The sequence below is a fragment of the Panthera leo genome, chromosome C1 (assembly GCF_018350215.1).
Source record: "Panthera leo isolate Ple1 chromosome C1, P.leo_Ple1_pat1.1, whole genome shotgun sequence".
Taxonomy (NCBI): domain Eukaryota; kingdom Metazoa; phylum Chordata; class Mammalia; order Carnivora; family Felidae; genus Panthera; species Panthera leo.
The window spans coordinates 10,043,633-10,066,044 of NC_056686.1; positions in this window are offsets into that span (position 1 = coordinate 10,043,633).

Consider the following 22,412-nt stretch of genomic DNA (forward strand, 5'->3'; position numbering starts at 1 on the left):
CCGGCCTGCGTCTTCACCTGTGAAAGTAGCGAGGCTTGCCAGGTGACGCTCCGTGCTCAGCCTGTCACTGTCCTTCTAGGCTTGCTCTGGGTGGTGTCCCAGGTGGAAATCCATCAGTGTGAGCTCCTTGGCTGTGTCTTCCAGGAAGTGGTGAGAATGGATCAAGGGAAACCAGGGGACCAGACCGGCAGCTGGTTCGCTCAAGAAGAGCGATAGGCATGGGGTGGAGGGTCAGGTGCTATGCAGGGTGGGGGCGGTCTCATGTAGGGATTGTGCGCACAGGCTCTGCCTAGGCATGAGTCCGCCTCCCTCACTGACTGGGTGCATAATCTTGGGTGACTCACATCATCTGAGTGTCTTCCTTGGTAAAATAGTAGCTAAAACAGTGGCACTCACGTCAGTAGAGTTGTGATTAGATCAGACAGTGCCCCTTAAACACGAAGCCCAGTGCTTGCCAAATAGAGTTGCCCATAGATGTTGGCTGTAATATTTTTACTACTACTAAGTATTCTTTTTTTTTTAAGGTTTACTTATTTATTTTGAGAGAAAGAGAGACAGAGGGGGAGGGGCGGAGAGAGAGGGAGAGAGAGAATCCCAACAGGCTCCACGTTGTCGGCGCAGAGCCTGACGCGGGGCTCGAACTCACGAACCACAAGACCACGTCCCAAGCCGGAATCAAGAGTGGGACACCTTAACCGACTGAGCCAACCCAGCACCCCACCGCTCATTATTCTTATCGGTGTAGCAACTGTGTGACGGAGAGAAGACGTTCCATAGGGAGAGAAGCGTCTGAGAAGGGCTTCAAATCCTAGCCATTTTTAGGACACGGAATGTTTACTGTGTACCAGGCATCCTGCCATCTGCTTGTTTTACATTTGCTAAAAAGAAAAAAAAAAAGTCTAGACGTGTTCCCTGCCTTTACTTCCATTGTGCCGCACTCAGCAGCAGTTGCTGCTATAAAACCCCACTTGTGGTGTTGTGTCCAATGACGTTATTCTTTCTGGATCCAAAGTGTGGTATCCTGGCAAGATCGTGAGAGCAGCCATTGGAGAATTATGGCCTTGGGTCTCATCCCTGTCGCGTAAACCTTTCTGAGCTTCAGATTCCTCATCTATAATGGATCTTTAAAAATAACAGCAGCACACGTTGATTAGGAACTTACAATATGTCAGGCACTGTAGGGTATACAATAACTTGTTCAAATTCACCTACTTAGTAAATGTCAGAGCTGGGTATGGTTCGGGCTTCTGACCCTAGGTCCACATTATTAGTGACTCCTCACTCTGCACAAAGGTTTTAAAAGCCCCTGACATGTGATAGGTGCTCAATAAACTGTAATTGTTGTCATTATTATTATTAGAGCTAGTAAGAGGGGCAGGCAGGATTGAAACCCAAGCCAACTGGTTTTAGACCCTGTACTCTCAGGGCACCTGGGTGGCTCAGTGGGTTAAGCATCTGACTTCAGCTCAGGTCTTGATCTCACGGTTTGTGAGTTTGAGCCCTGCATCAGGCTCTGCGCTGACAGCCCTGAGCCTGGAGCCTGCTTCAAATTCTGTTGTCTTCCTACCTCTCTGCCCCTCTCCTGCTTGCATTCTGTCTCTCTCTCTGTCTCAAAAAAAAAAGTTAATAAAAACATTTAAAATTTTATATATATAAAAAAGAATCTCTACTCTCGAACCAGCTGTATTTATTCACTCAGTAAACAATTCTTGAGTGTCTTTGCTGAACACCATCAATAAATAGTGAACAAGATTCTATTCTTGCCTTCAAAGGAGTCACCCTCTAGTCCAGAGACTATGAGACCACATTCACTAGGCTATGCTCCAGTAACTAATAACCCCCAAATACTGGTGCTTTCCAGTAGCAAAAGTTTGCCTTTCCTTCACATGTTTTCTTCATTCTGGGATCTGAGCTGTACTTACAGCAAAGGGGGAAGAATAATAGGGGAACCATAAAATTGCTCTTAAAGTTTCTGCTTGGATATGGCAATAGTTTGTGTCTACTCATGGCTAAAGCAAGTCACTTGGAAAAACCTGGTATTATTTAAGGCAGGAAGTATGTTTCTCCACCAAGGAGAGTCACTAGGGAGGGTTCTGTAGGAACAGGTTCAGAGAGGAGCAGTTTTGGAACTAATAATTAAATCTATCACAGTTGGCTTTTTAAGCAATTGTGATACGATACGGTAGGTTCTTTAATGGAAGTGTCTATTCTTTGAGCAGAGGAGGGAGTGCTGACTTCTTTCAATTTGTCTTTTGAATTTAGAACAAAGTGAAGTTTAGAGCATATTTTAGAGCCTCAGTTTTCTGGAACAAGAATAGAGAGAGCTATAATAGATGCATCGAGAACCCAAAATTCACTAGCCTAGTTGGAGTAGAAAACATTGATAGTAATTTCTCCTTTCCAAGAAGTGATGTAAGGAGTTTTGTTGATAGCCATGTCTGCATGTCTATAAGCAAGGGGCTTGGGAACTAGGATATCCTTGGAATGACTTAGGGAGGCGGTCGTGTTTTTGAGAACCTTATGTCCTTGTATTGGGAGGTAAGGGGGAAGGAAGGCAGAATGGTGGTGGAAAACATGGCATGAGTCATGCAGAGATTGGCCCTAGACTCTGGGTACGTTATTTGAATGCCTACTCAGTTGCTTTCCTTACCTGTGTCCCAACTTTCCCGTTTGTAAAAAATGTACAGTGTTTAAAAACTTACCCAAAAAACCATTTATTGCTGTTTTTAACTTTCTACCATGGAACTCACCTTAGATCTGGAGCCCACATTTCCACCGATGGTAACTCAGTCACCTCTCATTGAAAACTTAGTATCTTTTCTGGAGAGATATCAGTTAAATTCAGATTGCTGTCTTTACCCTTTTTCCCTTCTTTTTGGGTTCTCAGGAGGCTTATGTATTTTCCTGTCTTGGGCATGTCTATTTGCCCTATGACTCTCCCTCTGGACGCCTCAGGACTCAATGGAAATGTCTTCATCCCCAGGGATGCTAGAAAAGACTGTAGGTTGGGCAATGATGGTGGTAAGGCAGTAATGCTATCTCAGATCCTCAATGACTTAAAAGGCCATATGGTTATCATTTCTACTCTAATACTGGGTGCCTCATATTGGCATGTACAATGAAAGAATGCCCCACCCAACTTCCCAAGGCAGGATGTAAGACATTAAGAAGTCACTTTGGCTTTCAGATCCCCAAATCTCCCTGGGTGTCTCTACTCATCTCCTTTGGAGAACGAAGATTCAGGGGAGGCAGGGATCAGGCCCAATACTTTCTTGTTCATCTCTGTTTTGGCCAAGTTCCTCCCCAGCCCAGGACAGGATTTGAGAGTCTTCCTGTGCAGTGAGGGAGACATCATATCCTGTATTCTTCCTACTATGTGGCTTATAGTTGCGATTCTATGCTCTGTTTCCCAGCTTTGATTCTCCATAGTTCAAAACCACCATTTGTTAATTGTTATTTATTGTTTATTTACTGTAGGATTCACACTATGCATATCTAACAACACTGTCCACCTTCAGATAATGTAGCACTTTATGTATTTGTGAACATTCTTATTCTTGGGACTGTTGTGTGTTTTACGTTTTTTACATATGTTATCAACCCCACGATACATTATTGTTTTGCCTTAAACCATCTAATATCTTTTAAAATAATTAAAAGATGAGAAAGAAAATGTCTTTGTTACATGTCGCTCCTTTCAAGTATTCTGGGTTTGTTTTTTTTTTTCATTTTTGTAAATACAAGTTTCCATCTAATGCTGTTTTCCTTCTGACTAAAGAAATTCCTTTCACATTTCTTTTAATGAAAGTCTACTGGTGATGAGTTCTCTCAATTTTTATCTAAGAAAAATCTTTATCTCACCTTCATTACTGAAAGATATTGTTATACAATTCTAGGTTGACACGGATCTTTTTTCTTTTGGTGTTTTAAAGATGCAAAGATTATCTTTTGGTTTTCAGAGATTCATATGACAAGTCTGACACCTTTCTTACCTTTGTCCCTCTGAATGCAACATGCCTTTTTTCTCTAGCTGGTTTTAAGATTTTCTCACTGTGTGTGTGTGTGTGTGTGTGTGTGTGTGTGTAGCAATTTGATTATAATATGCCTTGGTACAGTTTTCTTTGTGTTTATCCTATTTGGGGTTTCCTGAGATTCTCAGATTTGTATGTTTATACTTTTATCAAATTTGGAAAACATTTTGTCCATTATTTCCTCAAATATTATTTTTGTCCCTGCCCCCACCCTACCCCCAGACTCCAAGTATGTGTATGTCAGGCAGCTTTATATTGTCAGAGAGGCTCTATTTGTTCATTCCAGAGAGCTTTATTACCCTCATTTCAAGTTCACTGGTCTTTTCTTCTGCATTGCTTAATCTGCTATTAATCTCATTCAGTAAAATTTCATTTCAGATATTGTAGTTTTCATTCCTAGAAGCTCCATTTGGTTCTGATTTAAATATCCTATTTTTCTCCTCATTATAATCATGCTTTATTTCACAACTCCGGACATGCAAAACGTATCCATAAAAGCTGTTTTAATAGCCATGTTTGCTAATACTATCACTTGTTATTTCTGGGTCTGTTTCTATATACTGATTTTTCTCCAGGATATGAGTCATACTTTCTTGCTTCTTTACATGTCTGGTAATTTTTTATTGAATTCTGAGCTGGATGAATGTTGCATTTCTTGGGTGCTAGATTTTGTTGTACTTCTATACAAAAAAGAATGCTCCATTTTTTTTTTTCTTTCTGGCAAGTATTTTAGTTACTTGCAGATCAGTTCAATTCTTTCAGGGCTTACTTTTAAACTATTTCTGGATAGGCCTAGAGTAGCCTTTATTCTATGGCTCCTTTAGCTTCATTTCTAAAGCCCGATCCTTCTGGAGTCTGTACCGAATGTGCCCTGAATTCCGGCGAAGGCCGTCATCCACTTCGGCTGATGAGTACGTGAGCAATTTGTGTCCCTCGGAGATCTCTTAGAATTGTTTGCCTTACAGCTGCCCAGACTGTAACTCTCCTCTCCTGGAACTGTTTCTTGCCAAGTCACGTAGGGTTTCATCCTACTCAGATACGGGATTGATATTCAGCCAACAACTCAAAGGGACCCCTTTACAGATTTCTAGAGATCTCCGTGCCTTCCTGTTCAGTTCTCTGTCTTGCAAACTGTAGCAAGAGTAGCCTTCCCAGCCTCTGCCTTCTCAACTCAGTGAGATCACCGGGGCCGTCCTTGGGCTCCTGTTCCTGTGCTCAAGTCTGGACATTCCCCCTTTCATTTTCTTTCAGAATGCTTGGTGATGATAGGTCTCAACTCCTCCCCCCACCCCCACTTTTCTAAAGAATCACCCCCTATCGTGCTGTCTGTTGTTCAAAGTCTGGGAATATTTGTTTCTAAGATATTGTACAGTTTTCTAGTTCGTTGTGGCAAGAGGGTGATCTGAACCGTCATACTCCCTCCTAGTGAGGAGCAGAAGTGCTCAGAGTTACTCTATCGTATACTAGTTTTTGATGATAACTTTCATCTTTAGGATTGTGGTTTTACAGTAGTTTTCCTGAGAACGCGTAGGATTTGCCTATTCTTGGTTGCAAAGGATAGATTTATCTGAAACTTATAGAAATTCTATAAGGAAAATTCGAATTCAAGGAAAAATAAGGACAATAATTCAATAATATTCATCGAGCACCGTCTATTTGCTAGTCCCTGTCCTGGTTGTTGGGGATTTAATCATAAACAAAGATTTAAAAAGATCTGTGCTCTTACTGAGGGCACTGTAGAGAAGGTATAGAAAGAGGCAACAAGCATAATAAATAAGTGAAATCTGAAAATTTATAACAGGTCAGACGGCAAGTGCTATGTGAATTATAGAGAAATAATAATCCCCCCAGCACACATGTGGCACTGATTGGAAAACATGGCCTTTGTCCCTTCATATACTTTAATGATAGAGGCCATCTGCTTAGAGGTAAAGTTGCCAAGCATATTACCATAAATGTCAGTCTACTCTAGGGCTGTCCCCTCGTGTCCTGTGAATCTCTGTAGTTTACAGACACTTAACACAAAGTCATCTTCATGGAAATGTTTGCCGGCTTGTTTCTTTCCAGTTTCCTCAGCAGGACATTGGATGCTCCTTGAGGGTAGGCATTATGTCTGCCTTCGCCTATGATTATATCCCCAAGCACTCCATAGGTTTGGCATTTGGAGACTGCTCAGTAAATATTTGTTAGTTGTTAAACACACGTGAAGAGATTTTCGTGGATATACCGGTTTCTTGATACCTGCCCTGGTTGGACGTTATATGCATACTCCTACCTCTCTGCCTAAAAGTACGAGCCACTGGGGGCACTTAAAAATAAACTGGGGCGCCTGGGTGGCTCAGTGGGTTGAGCGTCCGACTTCAGCTCAGGTCATGATCTCGCAGTTCGTGGGTTTGAGCCCCGCGTCGGGCTCTGTGCTGACAGCTCGGAGCCTGGAGCCTGCTTTGGATTCTGTGTCTCGCTCTCTCTCTGCCCCTCCCCTGCTTATGCTGTGTGTGTGTGTGTGTGTGTGTGTGTGTGTGTGTGTCTCAAAAAAAACATTAAAAAAATAAATAAAAATAAAAGTATAAGCCAGCTTCTCTTTGAAAATTACCTGTTATGATCACACTTTCCTTCTTTCTCTTTTTTTTCCGTAGCTGTGCAATCATTGTACACCCTCAATGACCAGATATCTCATTTTATTGTCACCAAGTCAAAGGCACTGGAAGAGGACAAAGACCCCTTCCTACCCACTGAGAAGGAGACTCTGAAGAGTTCCATGATCCTGATGAGGCACCTCTTAATGGACGCTCAGGTACAGAGATTCACAGAGAAATTCTGTAGAGAGTCGGCGGTGTCCTTTTTTTGTTTTCTTTTTAGTAGAAGTTGTGCAAAAATGTCTGACTACCGCGCTTATCGAAAACTGCCTTTGTGATGGACGTCTATGTAGCAGAGATTCTGATCCATTGGGTATTGGATTTCTGATTAGGAATTACTTAGGATTTGGTATTAAAATAGCTTGGTTTTAAGTCAAAGTAACGGGGCTTAAAAAGAATACATGTGTTGTTTCTGAGACTTTAACAGATCTCTCCTTAGCCTTGGAAAAGTGAAAATCCATTTACATACAAACTTGGCAGGCCTCAAAGCCGGGGAAGGCTTTGGAGTGGAGCAGCGCGTATCCCAAACAGCATCACCGAGCAGCTAATGAATATTTTGGTACATTTGATGCACTGTCGTTTCTTTTTTAATGCCCGCAATGAATTAATTACAGAAGGCATTTAGCCCGTTGCATGCTTTTGTCGAGATGTTCTTCTTCAGGGTTTCTCCTTGTGTACTATTTTATTGAAATATTTAAAGGTAATCTGTCTATTCCTTCTGGCTTTGTTGGTGGGTCTCTCCAGATACGTTGCTAGGCAAACACCAGGTGGTTCACTCGAGTTGATAGTTTTCTGTGTCAGTGAAGCCAAGCTGAACTAGATTTTATTGTCATTTCTACCTCTCCAGGATCTAGAAATGTTTCAGAAAATGTTCTTTGGTTTTGGTGATTTTGTATCCGTTTGCCCCGGAGCTTTCTTCCTGAGCTTGTTTTCTGTTCGACAGCCGCGAGGTCAGAGCGGTGGGCGGTTTCCTGTGTTCCACTTGGTATCGGATTTTGAACTGTGGTTCCTTTGCTTTTGTTTCTACCATGGTGGTGTTTTATGTTTTGTTTTTTTTAAAAAAATCAATCCCGAAGCCTGTATCTTGTACCAGTAGGACTTTAACTGGCAAGGCTTTTGTGCGTTTCTCACCTGTCAATGTTTGAAGCTGCCCCATGGGGTTTTTGAGCCCCTATGTTGCGATGGCCCAAATTATGCAAAGCCTTTCATTTTTACTCACTGTTCTCCCTTCTCCCCTTCGTTATGAGCATCCCATTCGGTTTCTCCTTTCTTCCTGAGCCCGTCTGCCGGAAAAAGGAAAGATTCCGAAGCTCTAACAGCCAATTGTAAAACTCGGGGGGCGGGGGGGGAAGGGGAAATTTAGAACGATTTACCAAATAAAAGAAAGCAAAGCGTTCTTGAAAGGATTAGCTTTCCTCAGTGCCTAGACCCAGTCCTACAACTAACACCCCCAGCCAAGGGAACTATCTACGTGAATCCCGGCAATACTGTGTAGAGTCTAGAGTTTGTAAAATCTCAGGAAGTAAAATATGATTCGTCTTTTCTCTCTCTTTCGCTAGTGTCTAGAATGGGATTTCAGAAACGTTCAACATTGCTTAAGAAAATGTTTTCACCCCTGAATGCTAGATTCATTTGACAACTTTTCATCCTAGATGGTGTTGATCGCAATATGAGACTAAACTATCCCATATAATGTGATTACTGTGTGGGACTGTTTCATTATTTCATTCTCTCCTGACCCCTCATCACTGCCTGCTAGAATTTTACACTCAAATAGCCAGATAAAGTGGAGTGGGGGTATGGTGGATACTCCCCGAAGTCAGACCTCCAGAAGGAGGTGGGTCGAATCTTCTTCCTGAGCAGGGCAAAAATAGAAAACCAGCTCGGAAAGTGCTGTGATGTCTGGGCCCATTATTTCTTTTGCCTACTTCTGTTTGAAGCCTCTTCCCTTTTGTCTTTGAGACTAATATAGGATGAGGTAAATTGTGATTAGTTTGGTCTAAAAATACCACCCTCGTTGCTTTTTTTCTCCAAACCACTCACTTCTGGAAACATTATTTGTGGTTTTCTCTATGTCCGTGGCTGAAGTCAATTAGAATCATGTTACCTAACGCCCCCAGGCTCAGATCATGTCCCTAAGATTAGTGTTGCCAAACTTATAACATGCTGAGAAACCCCAACATTTTGGGCATGGTCAGGGGCGATATGTGGTTTTCAGTTTTGAAGGAGACATCTAGAGATATATGATTTTTAAGAAGACTCTTTAATGAGCATTTTTGGAAATGGAGCGAGTTTCCATTCATGTTTTGACATTGCTTCTTACCTCAATTGGAAAGACGAATGAATGTGCTTAGTTCATATTCCAAGTTCATCGATAACGGGAGGTCAACAGAATGTGAATTCCGTGCGCCTCCTTCCCTTCAGCTGCATTTTGTGATATTAATAGGTGTGCGGTAGGTTTGTGTATGGTAGGACGTAAGCTTCTCAAGAGCAGTAACCACATCCCTTAACTTGGTTGGTATAATAGCCTGCTCGCTTCCATACCCAGAGGACTCTTAATAGCATTAGATGATGATGAAATACTCTGACATCAGTTTGCGAGTTGAATGAAGTCAGGCACAAAGTATTCCAGAGAACCTGGAGGCTGCTTTCGAGAGCAACTGCTTAAAAGGCATAATCGATTCAAGTCACATCTGTCTTGGAAGCAATAAATCCTGCTTAGGAGAATGTCAAAGGCAAAAGCATTGCCGGGCTATGAAATTCTACCTCTGAGGATTATAAAACAGTATGCATACAGCAAACACATCTCCCAAGTATAATAGGGGTGCCGGGTATGATTGGCAGGTCTGACAGTTCATTCTACAGAGCGGAAGTGAGAAGGAACATCTCACAGGGGGAGCCCCCGAGGCCCACAGTTACTTATTCATTCCCTAAATGTCCGTCTGAACATTGAGGGGGTGTCTGAAAGAGGCAGGGCTCCCCTGTTTGCATTCCATTCCCCTTGTCATCTGCGGGCCCCCCAAATTCAATGACGTGTACCATTCAGACCGCATTTGAAACCTGACCTTGTGGCTTTTGTTCCTGGGAGCCAAACTGCCGACTCAGCCTCATGAGCGATTAGATTCATAACGCCGAAGAGGTAGTTCTTTCTGGTAGAGATTAATTCTTTTACTCGTACTGTGTGACTCCGCATGCTAAGAGGGGTTGATTACAGCCAACTAAATCTCCTGTTGGCACTCCTCTCTTTCTTCCCCCCAAAGACCTCGTATCATTATTTATTAAGGGGTACGTGAATGCTTGGGAAAACAAGAAGATCGCTTTGTTGGCACAGGGCCCTCTGCTGGAAGGCTGGGCGCTACAAGGTGGAGACGGTCCCTTCCCTGTGGGGTCTCCTTCTGCAGCCACAGCGGCTTGGAGGGGCCTGTGTTCCACCGCCCAGGCCTGGCAGAGCGCGAGGCCCTTCTCCATGGACCCTGGCCTGGATTTGAAGGCAGGGCTTGCGTGCAGCAAGGCTGAGCCCCGGGTGCACCCCTCCCAGAGGTCCATCTCTAGGAACGAAGGAAGCAAGACTTTAAAAATAAAGATAAACTGGGGCGCCTGGGTGGCTCAGTCATTTGAGCGTCTGACTTCGGCTCAGGTCATGATCTCACGGTCTGTGAGTTCGAGCCCCGCGTTGGGCTCTGTGCTGACAGCTCAGAGCCTGAAGGCTGCTTCTGATTCTGTGTCTCCCTCTCTCTCTGCTCCTTCCCCGCTCATGCTCTGTCTCTCTCTCTCTCCTTCAAAAATAAATAAAAACATTAAAAAAATTTAAAAAATAAAAATAAACTGCACAGCAATCATCTCTAAGCCAGTGTGTGCTCCGAGCCTGGCAGATGTCAAATGTTAGGTGGGAAATAAATGAAATCAGCTTCATCCTCTGCCCGCCCCTTTCTCTGCTCTTTCCTCCACTTCCCTTTTCCCTTTGCCTTCCTTCCCCTCCTTCCTGCACCCCTCGCCCAGCATCCACTCTTCCTCCCCTACCTTCTCCTTCATTTCTCTCTCCCCCGCCTCTTCTTCCCGTTGGCAAAGTAAGTCTTAGTTGAGAAGCGGAATGAGATTTCTCCCTTCCCTTCCTTCCCCCTTTCTTTCCTTTTCTCATCTGCCTTTCTTTCTCTTCTTTGTGTGCAGAGGTCTCGAAAGTGTATTTGCCAAAAGCCCATATTCCCCCTTACCCGGCACGAGGGGGCGGGGTGGTGACTGGCAGGAGGCAAGCCTGGTTCAGGAGACAGGAGGGGATCCTGCCAGCATCTGAGACTCAGAGTGATGGTTGTCTGGGTAGTGTGAATTTCTCTTCTAGAATGGTCTGGAAAACTCCTCTCCTCTGGTTGGTTATGCTTTCTCATTAATTTCTGGCAACATTGGGCCGATTTAACATGAGATGATTGGCTGTTTGAGCTGCCCGGACACTTCACTCTCTAGACTGGCCTCGAGTGGGGAAGTGTGGTTTGGGGCGGAGACTGTACCAGAGGAAAGCATGGCTCAGGCTGCTGACACATAGTTGGGGCTTGTCAGCTTGTTTTGGGAAGGAGACCTTGGAAATCAGGTAACTGATACACATTCATGGCAGCCATAACCTTGGAAGAGATTCTCTCCCTTTTCTAGCACATTCCATCCCTCCATGTACTTTCTGAAGCCAACACCATGCTCAGGACGTGGAGCTCGTGGTCATTCCCAGTGCAGGCATCTGGTGCTTTCTGGCTGCAGCTGGCTTCAAGGTCAATGCCACGAGTAGGACCCTGTTGACAGTCCTAGGGAATGACTTGCCTTTTAAGTTGTACAAACTGGGGTACCAGAAGGGTGCCTGGCTGTCAAGGTCACAGATGCTGGCCGCGGCTAAGGGTAGCACAGGAGCACGGGTTTTTTCTTAGTATCTTTTGAAATTGGACCCCATGTGGGAGAAAGAAACAGAACTGTCCCTACATTGCGGCAAGCAGGGAAGAAACTCTGAAATTAGAACGAGGGCAAAGAGGCAGAGTTCTCAAAAGAAGAAAATTACCCTGGGATATGTTTAAATCTACGCACGCTGTCAGATTTCCACCTCTTCCAGGTCATAGGAGAAAGAAACACTTAAACGGACGTGGAGGAATTTAGTTCACCTAACTAGAGAGCTACATTGGTAAGCTGATTATTCAGAGGAGTCTCAGCTTATCCCCTCCGGTAATCCATGTGTTCCATTACCCATCGGTCCTGTGCATTTGAAAAGGCAATGCTTATTTTCTGTTCCCAGATGCAAAACTATAAAACCAGCGGGTCCTGTGCCTGCAGTTTCTTACATAACTCGTGCAAGCTCACTTCCCATTCTGCCATGCGATTTTGATCTTTTAAAGTGTCGTGGCTTTTTTAAATAAATAAAATTTTAACCTGCAGGCATTGCCAGGCTTAGATGCAATCCTTGCGGTGACAGAGGCCCCAGCAATCACCTTTCCTGCTCCAGAGGAACGGAGGGTGATGCACACAACTGCGATGCTCTTCCTCTGATAAGCTTGAGTCTAGGTGTTCTTTACGTTAATAGCGAAAGGTGGCCTCTTCTGAGTCTCCTTCCATCTTTGTAAAATCCTATAAGGCAGAATTTTAGGGAAAGTGCTGGAACGCTGACGTTTGCTTTCAGTGTTCACTATGCAAACAAACATCCAGGAACAGCTGGAACTGAGACTCAGGAAAAAACCGGATTCCTGTCCACTGCCGTGTTGTGAAGGAAAGGAACGTCTCTTAGATGGGTAGATACTATGTGTTTATTTCAACGACGTACATTTTACTTTTTATTTATTTTTAATGTTTATTCATTTTTGAGAGATAGAGAGAGAGAGACAGAGACAGAGCACCAGCAGGGGAAGGGTAGAGAGAGAGGGAGACACAGAATCTGAAGCAGGCTCCAGGCTCTGAGCTGTCCGCACAGAGCCCGATGTGGGGCTCGAACTCACGGACTGTGAGATCATGACCTGAGCCGAAGTCAGACGCCTAACCGACTGAGCCACCCAGGTGCCCCTAATGATATACATTTTAAATGGTAATAAAATAGAACGTATGCTGCTCTGATAGTCAATGGTCCATGGTATATAGTGAGGGAATCTGAAATAGTAGCAAAATCATGGAAAGAAGATTAGGGGTAAGGACTCGGTGGGGTTCTTTGGTCACCAGCAAGAAAGACCAGCTCTGATTAATAGAACAAGGGTAACATTTGATGGAAGCCAGTAGGCTTGACCTTTGGAAGAGGTGGAGGACAGCTACAGAGAGTTAGGTCTCAGAAATTAAAGAGCGGTCGCTTCAGGGTGCTGGGGTTGGGATAAATGGACTCCAGCTATTTTCTCTCTTCGTGTCACTTTGATCAAGGATCTGATCTGCGTGACTCAGGTCAATGGATCGTTTTCCCCATTGGCATGTTGAGGGTGTGCATGTCGAGGGATGGTGCCACCTAGACCGTGTGTGCTGTGGGGAGCACGCCATTGTTACCACAAGGAGGGAGAGGGGACTCTGGGCAGATGGAAGCAATAATAAACCTACCACGCACTCGATATGCATACACTCGGTGCTCTGTCCCAGCACAGGGGTGTGCACTCAGCTCCAGGGAGAGAGAGGGACAGAACGTTGGCCCCGCCCTAGAGGGACTCAAGATGTAGTTGGGCAGGGATCAGACACTGAAGCGCCTTGTGATAAGGCATGTGTGGGGGCCACAGAAGCCCAGAGAAGGAAGTGGCTAATATTTGCAGGTCACTTTACTGTTTACAAAGCACTTCTGCCGGCATTTTTTCATCTTTTCCTCTCAGCCATGAGAAGTACGGGAGGTCGGGTATTATTCTCTCTATTTTGAAAACTGGGTATTAAGCTTTAACAAAATAGACTTTTTTATGTTGTGTTCCATCCAGCCATCGCAAAGCAAGCGTAATTGATTTCTAAGTTGTAGGTGGTGACCCTCGGAGTGTTTGCTTCCCAAAGGGGTTATTAAATGGAGGGGAAAGGAGGGTGTAATTTGGGGAAAGGAGAAGACTTAAACCTGGCTTTAGACATACAACAGTGCTCCTAACTCAAAATGTTTTTAACAATGTTAATAAATATGCAACACTTTACTAAAGCCAAGCTCTACCCTTTCAGACTCTTAGAAGGCTTAGGGTTCTAAGAACACGGTTTTCAAAAATCTTTAAATAGACTATAAAAGGTATTATAGGGACCCCCCCCCCAATATTCTAGTCTCCTCATCGTGTTCTATAGTTATATTGGCAAATATATGGCTCCAAAAATAATACCCAACCCTACTATCACCCTTTAGGTGAGTGGTTCTCTACTGAGAGGGGAGGAGAGCACTTATGCTCCACGCAGGGACATTTGGCAGTGTCTGGAGGTATTTTTGGTGGTCACGGCTGGTGGGGGTTGCTGGGCAGGGGTGGTGGTGCTCCTGGGATCTGGTGGGTAAAGGCCAGGCATGTTGCTAAACTTCCTACAGGGCACAGGATGGCCCCGTATGACAAAGAATTATCCAGCCCCAGTGCCACTGGTGTCGCGATTGAGAAACTCGGCTTTTAGACCCTACAATCAATCATAATTTGTCCTCAAGATAGATCTTAGTTATTTTATCATTCATTTCTTGAGCACCTACAGTGTGCCAAGCCCTGTGCTAGACTGCGGGGAGCAGTATTGAGAGCGAAAGGAGGATCTTGAATTTTAGTGGGGGCGGGTAGCTCTAAGTGTGCAAATCAACATAATAATGAGTTTCAGTACTTGTCTTAAAGATGCATGAGAACCTAATTGAGATAAGAGTTCAAATGTTTTCTCTTTGAACATAACATTTAAGCTGAGATCTGCAGGGAGAGAGAGCGAAGGAGAGAGAGAATGTGACCTCTACTCATACATTATTGCATATAATTTGTACTTTAATTTAGTTGTATGTATTTAATACCACTCCATGAGGTAACTGGAAATAGATCCCCTGGGGTGTTGCAAAAGATCTAAGCAAATTATTTATTCCAGAAATTTACATATAATTTAGAGAATATAAAAATTCTAACTGGTCTCTCAGGAGCAGAGAATTTTTTTATTTTTTTTGCCTATGGGTGTCCACAGAGGAACCAGGATCTCTCTCTTTTTTTTTTTTTTTTTTTTTTTTTTGCTAGATACTGTGGACATAGAGACACATGCAAAGGAAGGCCAGCATAGCATAAGAGCTGTTTGAACTACATGAGACACAGGAGTCTGATGGGTGAAGGGAAATCTGGGAAGATGTAGACAAGGAAATGAGGAGGTGAAGGCTACTGTTACTTAGCTGAAGAGCTGCCATCTAGAACACGGCCCACTGTCAGTTCTCAGTTATGCACTTATAGATTAGTAACTTTGGATTATCTACGGGCAGAGCCTTCCTTCCCTGGCGGCACACACTCAGGAAATGTAAACCAGCGTTAGTCTGAATGAGACATAATTAGAAAGGTAATTTCACTGCCAATATAGATATTTTTTTCCCATAATGGAATTCAATATCAGAATTTTCTTTTAGTATCAGTTACATGGTACTTTTTTAACGCTGTGGCTCTCACCCATTAGTCTGATAGTAGAGAGCAGAATGGATGCCATGTAATTATAATCCTAAAATAACTTACGCTTAGAATGGTAACTCCTCTCCAGAGATGTTGGGACCTCCTATTCACGTTCAACTCCAACATTCCCTGTCGGGCAGCCAGGTAAATAGAGGCGTGGTGTTGCTAAGTGTCATCATTGATGTCCTGTGTTAGATCTGGGAGTAGAGCCAGAAAATCTCTTTGATGCCAGCTCAAGCCAATATTCCATGTTCCTTCACTCCTTAGCTCTCAGTCAATCATGCTTAAAAGCAGTTTAATAGTGAGATGGTGACTTGGCTCTTCCAAGTTCTCACTCCTGTGGACTTGAAATAAACTCACTCAGCTTTGGCCAGCTTAGTAGCCTGGATACTTAATTTCACAGTGGACATTCTTGTCTTGGGTTACTCATATGCATCTACTATCTCTTTTTCTGTCCTTGAAAAGTAGGAGACAATGAAACAGGCTCATGATAAAATTGATCATGAAAATCACAACATGGATTTGTATCAGTGAACTACTGCCACGTTAAACAACCATCTTAGAACTAGGTGGTTCAGAACGATAACTTGTGTTTACTTCTTGAAGTCTGCGGATTGACTGGGGTAATTTTGCTAACGTGGGCGGGCATGGCTGATCTTGACTGGTCTTACTCCCATATTTGTGGTCACTGGGGCCTGGTGGGTCTCAGATGGCCTTGGCTGGCATGATTCAGCTGTCCTCCATGTATCTTTCATATCCATCCAGCAAACTAACTCCGGAATATTCTCCTATTGGTCATAGGGGTCCTTAAAAAAGAACAAGTGGACAAAAGCAATCATTTTTCCAATCTATGTTTGCATCAAGTGCACCACTATTCCACGGGCCGAAATGAGTCAGATTACCAAGCCCAGAGCCAGTGTGGTATTGCACCACCTAACAGGCTGCATAAAGCATGGATCGCTGATGTAATCAATCCACCACATAAACAAAGCAAAGTAGCAGAAGATTTCTTCGCGCAACTCTCGGCAATATTTGATCTTTTAGAAATGGGAGTCTGAAATGTCCTAATTAGCAAGCTTCATGCACATTATCTTTCGGAAAGACTGATCCAGTCAGTTTATTTAGAGGGACACGAATTGTGTTCTTCTGCCCTTATCCAAGCACAGAGGACAGACCGTGTTTGAACAGCTGGCAGATATATTTTAAGAGGGCTCTATGTCAAGCTCGAACAGGATGGTTTCAATGGGCCCATGACCAAGTGTGAGAAGCGTGTGCTTGTGCTGGCTCTAGACGCATGATGAGCCATTAAAATCCCATTGTTCTAGCTGGTCACTCAAGCCAGGTGCATGGTTTATTTGTTCAACAAACGCTTCCCGAGCTTATACTAACCACATGAAAGGTACGGTGGTAAACATTGCAGGGATATGTGAAAAGTAAAAGTGGTAAAGGACCATTGAGTCCTTACTATGTGCCAAACTCTGTGCTAAGGACTTTACCTTACCTCCGAATCTCATTTGTGAAGTGTGTATCATTTCCCCTACTTTATGGATGAGGAAATGAGGCCTAGAGAGGAAACTTCCTTAAGGTCACATATCAAGTGAGTAGCCGTGCTACTTTAATTGCAAAAATGCCTGCGATTCTTTACTTTTTCTCTTTGCGGTATGCCTCTGGAGCCTTTCTCACTATGAGCTAGGATTTGTTTTCACACCCCTTGAATCTGAGCTGCCTTGTAATTTTTTTGGCCCAGAGATTGTGGGGGAAGACTAGGCCAGTCCAGAGCCTAGCCTCCAGATGCCTCCATGTTTCTGCTCTTTCTTGAAGCCTTGTCTCTGATGTGAGAGTAAGTCTGGCAAGAAAACTGGCAGAGGCAACACCACATGGAACAGAGGTATAATCTCCCTGCTGAGCCTGTCATAGACCAGGCAGCCCCCAGCTGACCTACGGAGGTACCGATGCAAGAGTGAGCCTAGCTAAAGTCGGCTGAACTTACCCCAGGGCAGCAGAATCGCCCGTCTTTCTGTCGACTTGGAAGAAATAAAAAATGGTGATTGTTTTAAGCTGCTAAGTTTCAGGGTGGTTTGTTACACAGCAAGAGCTGACTGATACAATAGTAGAGCCAATATTTGAAGTCAGATCGGACTGATAACCAAGCCCTATAAGGGAAGACGAGCTGGGAAGCGTAGTCCAGCCATGTTCTCGGGGAAAGAAGAAATGGATTTGGTGAGTCTTTAGCTAGTGTCTGCCATACATCCCCTCTGGTTTCATACCATTCATCTAGCTTGAAACCACAATAACGGTGGGAAATTATTGAATGCTTTCAAGCCAAGGGATGACCTGGTTGTATTTGGGTGTGTGAAAAATCACCATGGTTAAGTGTGAAGGATGGATTCACCAAGGCAAGAGATGGGAGAGCTTCTCTTGGTGAGAAACCATGGTCTGCGGTAGGAGGATTAAAGAAGGGATGTACTCAGGGAAGGATTAAGAAGTAGGACCAATTGAAATTTGGGGGGGGGGGGAAGAGAAAGACAAGTCTAGGATGAGTCTCAGATTTGGGGTTTGGGTGCCTGGGAAAAGTGGTAGCATCTGATAAAGGAAATAGGACCAGCAGGCTTGGAGGGGAAAATGATGAGTTTGGTTTGGAGTCTAGGAAAACTGAGGGACCTGTAAGACATCTGGGCAGGGTTGTCTGGGAGAGAGTTGAAACTCTGTCTTCAGTTTCAGAGAAAGTTGTGGCTGAAGGGGGGAGTCTGCTACTCATGAATGTATGGACCGTACGTTGGAGTCCTTCTGTATCTCCTTAAGTTCTCAGTAGCACACAACAGAATCTACTTTAATTTAAGTAGAAAGACCTTTAAAAGAAAATTTGACATTTTTGATAGTTCACAGCATCTCTAGGAGGTCTCAAAAACTGGGTTTGGAGGCCACATAACCAGCAGCCAGGAGAAACCAGTCAAGACTGTTAGTGGAAGCCATCCAGTGACTGCTTCACCCAGTAGCACCTGTAAACTGAGGACTGGATGCAAGAACCTTCTCCGGTGCTATTCTGAAGAACCAGGTGCTTCTGCATCCAGCGTGCTAAAAGAGCCAGTCTCCTCCCATGCAATGGCTACCTCGTTGTCCTCTTGTACATCACTGAGGAAGAACCTAGGCTACCTGGCAACCTTAGCCACAGGGGAACCTGGGAAATGTAGTTTTAGATTTCCATTCTCTGTAGTTCAGGGAAGCAGGCTAGAGAATGTTGGAATGTGTGCAAGCGAGCCAACTCACGGTACGCCCGACAGAAACACAGAGGAAATTACATAGGGAAATTGTACGGCGAGGAGCAGAGGCAGAAGAAACACCGTGGAGTAGACGAAACGTCCTCTTTTCACTTAAACTAGATTGAGATGGCTTTCTGTCATTTGCAGCCTGAGGAACCTTGACTAATAGGGTGCCTAAACTTGATAGAAATGCCATCCTTCCTCCCCAGTGTCATCCTGTCAACATGCCATGTGTTCCCTCACATGATTAACCACAGAGCCAAGTGGGAGCTTTTCCTAAGCAGGGGCATCTGGACCCTTGCAATTAAGCCCTGGGAACCTTCTTGCCTGTACTTAAACATTTATGCAGTTTTATACAGTTGCCTACACACTTACGCAGTCACGCACAGGACTTGAATTCAAAGAAGACCACTATAAAGCAACGCTCATTTTAAATCAGTAACCTACTAAAAAAGTTTGAATATATGCAGGGAGGCGGAACAAGGACCCTTCCTCCTGGGTCTGGACAAAAAACAAAAACAAAAACAACACCCCCAAAACAAAAAACCCAGCTTGTTATTCTGGTAGCGCAAATTGTACGTTGGTGTTCATAAACGATATGCATCACATCTCAGTGCATGCTCGTAGATTTTTCCAGTGTATTTCTAAATGGAATTTGAATCAGTGTTTGCAGAACCTTTGAAATACCTCCACCAAAGCCCACAGTTATGCAGAACACAGCTGGTCGTGGACACCCCACACGGCGTTTTCTCTAGCTTCATCGGAAGGGACCAGCTCCTTTGTCATGGGTTGAATTGTGTCCTCCAGAAGAGATACGTTGGAAGTCCTCACATCTGGAACCTCAGAATGTGGCCTTATTGGACATATGGTCTTCACAGAGGCTGCCAAGTTAAAATGAGGTCATTAGAGTGGGCGCTAGTCCAGTATGACTGGTGACCTTATAACAAGGGGCAATTTGGAGACAGAGCCACACATGCACTGAGGGGTGGGCAATGTGGAGTCACGAGGAGAATGCCATGTGATGCATCTAGAAGCCCGGGAATGTCTGAGGCTCCCGCAGCTGGGAGAGAGCCCCAGGACAGATTCTCCCTTAGCGTTTCCAGAAAGAAGCAAACTTGAGGTCACCTTGATTTAGGGCTTCTAACCTCAAGAACTGTAAGACTGTAAATTGCTACCGTTTTAAGCCACCTGGTTCCTGGCACCTTGGAATGGCAGCAACAGGAAACTAATACACCCCTCCTGATGAGAAAATCACAAACTAAGAAGGCACAGTGTGGTCCAACAGCAGCATTATTTTTCTTCGTTTTCTTAATGGGATGAAAAGGATTGTTAAGGAAGGCCTATGTGCATGTTTCCTCACTCTCCAAAGAGTAACAGCCCTGATTGGCAAACCTAGAGGTTTTATTTCATCCAAGATAAGTTAAGGGTCCCGTATGGGCCCGGGCGTGGCATGGCAGGTGGCTGTGTTTTCTCGGCAGTTGCCGTAGGCGGTGTCGCCGTTGATTACGCCACGATGCCAACAGCACACATAATTTGTTGATTCCCTATTGTTGGTTTCTCTGTGTGATGGGAAGTTGTCACCTGGCTTATGCCTTTCTTTTCATCATCATTACTGCCTCCACTCTGTCATCCTTCCAACTCTAAATCAAAGGGAAGCGTGTCTTCTCTCATCTGGGAAGTGTTCCGGATGCATATCATTAGCACAGAGGAGCACTTGACATTTCAGATCATCGTTAGGGCTTCTTAATCGGTTTCAGCCGAACCTCGGCATTTTGGCAGGACCGCGGGGGCAGATAAGCAAGTGAGATGGAGATCTGGCAAAGTTCATGGGGCAGCTGCCCCGCACAGAGTCACGAGGCTCCCTCAAGAGGGACAAACTGAGTCTCTCCTGGGATGCGGTGTCTGGCTCCGTGTGGCCAAACGGGCGGTGTCATTCTTCTGCCGCCACGTTCCGCCTTTGGAGGAATCGTGAAGTGGATTAACTCTCTCTCCCGGGACTTGTGCACCTCTCCTGACTCTGAGCTCTTCTTCCTCATCAGGCTTCTGTCTCGCTGGCCCAGGTCCTCAGTGGGTTTCCCTCCATCAGACTTGCCCCTTCCACGTTGCTTTCTGTGGCCCCAGACCCATCCTCTCCCACCAGGCTTCTGGAAGGCTGCACGTGCATCATCGTTTGCACATGTTAATGGCTGCCCTTTCTTCTTCGTTCTACAGAACCCTGAAGAATACTGTGGAAGAGAGAAGCATGGGGCGTTGGGGAGGAGAGGGACAAGCCTAAATCAGAGTAGCTGAGGGAGGGGAATACTTCCAAGAGGAACACATTTTGAGTAGTTGGGCAACATTCAAGTCTGGATGTTGGAGGATGGAGATTTGGGGTTGAGGAATCTCAACCTCTTACGTGAGTGCCTGTTCAGTCTTGTTTCTCTTGTGCCAACCCCTCTCTGGATTTTGTTGGAGCATTCGAGTACAGTTTTGGTTCCAGGGGAACATAATGAAGCTGTTGGCCTGGTTGGCTGGAAAATGCATTTCCACCAAAAAGGTCAGTCATTCAGGAAAGGGCCGATAATTTTTTTTATAGAAACAATTTCTTACATAGGAAAAAGGGATTTTTTCTTCTATAAGCACATGATTTGTTTTCATTAATGGAATGTTTCTTTAAAAAATAAAGGTGGGATTTTTATTTTTTTTAATATTTTTTAATGTTAGAGAGTGGGGGAGGGACAGAGGGAGAGGGAGAGGGAGAGAGAGAATCCTAAGCAGGCCCCATGTTCAGTGTAGAGCCCAACGTCGGGCTCGATCCCATGACCCTGAGATCATGACCTGAGCTGAAATCAAGAGTCAGACGCTTAACTAATTGAGCCACCCAGGTGCCCCCTAATGGAATGTTTCTAATTGATTGTTAAGCCTCTTCCTTATTCATCAGTGAGGACAGGGTTACTCTTGCAAAGCCAAACGATTGGTAATGTTTAGCATCACTTGTCCCTCTGTCCTCTCCTCTCTGGGCTTCTGGGGACCTTGCACACCTCATTTTCACCCCTCATTGCTGACAGCTCTTTGGGATTAAGATTCGGTCCCAGAAGCCCAGAGAGAAGAGGATGGGGGGACAACTGGATTTGTCCAGAGTGGGCCATCTAAACAAAACCAGATGATTATTAGGGATTTCAAATACAAAAACGACTGACAGTAAAAAAATAATCCCACCAAACATTTGAAAAATAACCACAAAATGAGACAGAAGGTATAGAATGACAAACTCAATAAACTGAAAAAGTTACATAGGAGAAACTGGTCAATAGAGGAACTGGGACAAGATTTTAAAATAAGTATAATTAATATCCTCAGAGAGGTAATATTGAATACTGCATCTAAGAAATCAGATCAGAGGTCCTTCATTTACCCATACATTGAGTCCACTGGTATTTAGTGAGCTGCTACTATATGTTAGGGACAGTTGATGCACGGGGCAGTGAAGAGTAAATAAAGCTAAGTCCCAGTCCTCATGGAGCTTCAGGTCTAGTTAGGGGAGACAAAAAAGATAATAACCAGTGAAACAAGTAAATATATGTCAGGTGATGTGTGTTGTGATGAGAAGTAAGGCAGGGTAAGAAACACTTAAGAGGTACAGGAATGGGGAGGGTGATACTATTCATACAGGATGGTCAGAACAGGCCTCAGGAAATGAGAGAGTAGATGAGCCAAGTGAATATCAAGGGGAAGAATGTTCCAGACAGAAGGAACAGCAGGTGTCAAGGCCCTGAGCCGGGAGGATGACTCAACGCTTCAAGGAACAACCAGGAGACTTATGTAGTTGGAGTAGGATGAGCAAAGTGTGAGTGCCTTAGAAAATGAATCAGAATGGTAGGGGGGTGGGACAGGGCAGATTATTTATGGCTTTGAAGGACTCTGGCTCTTGCTCTGAGCAAGACG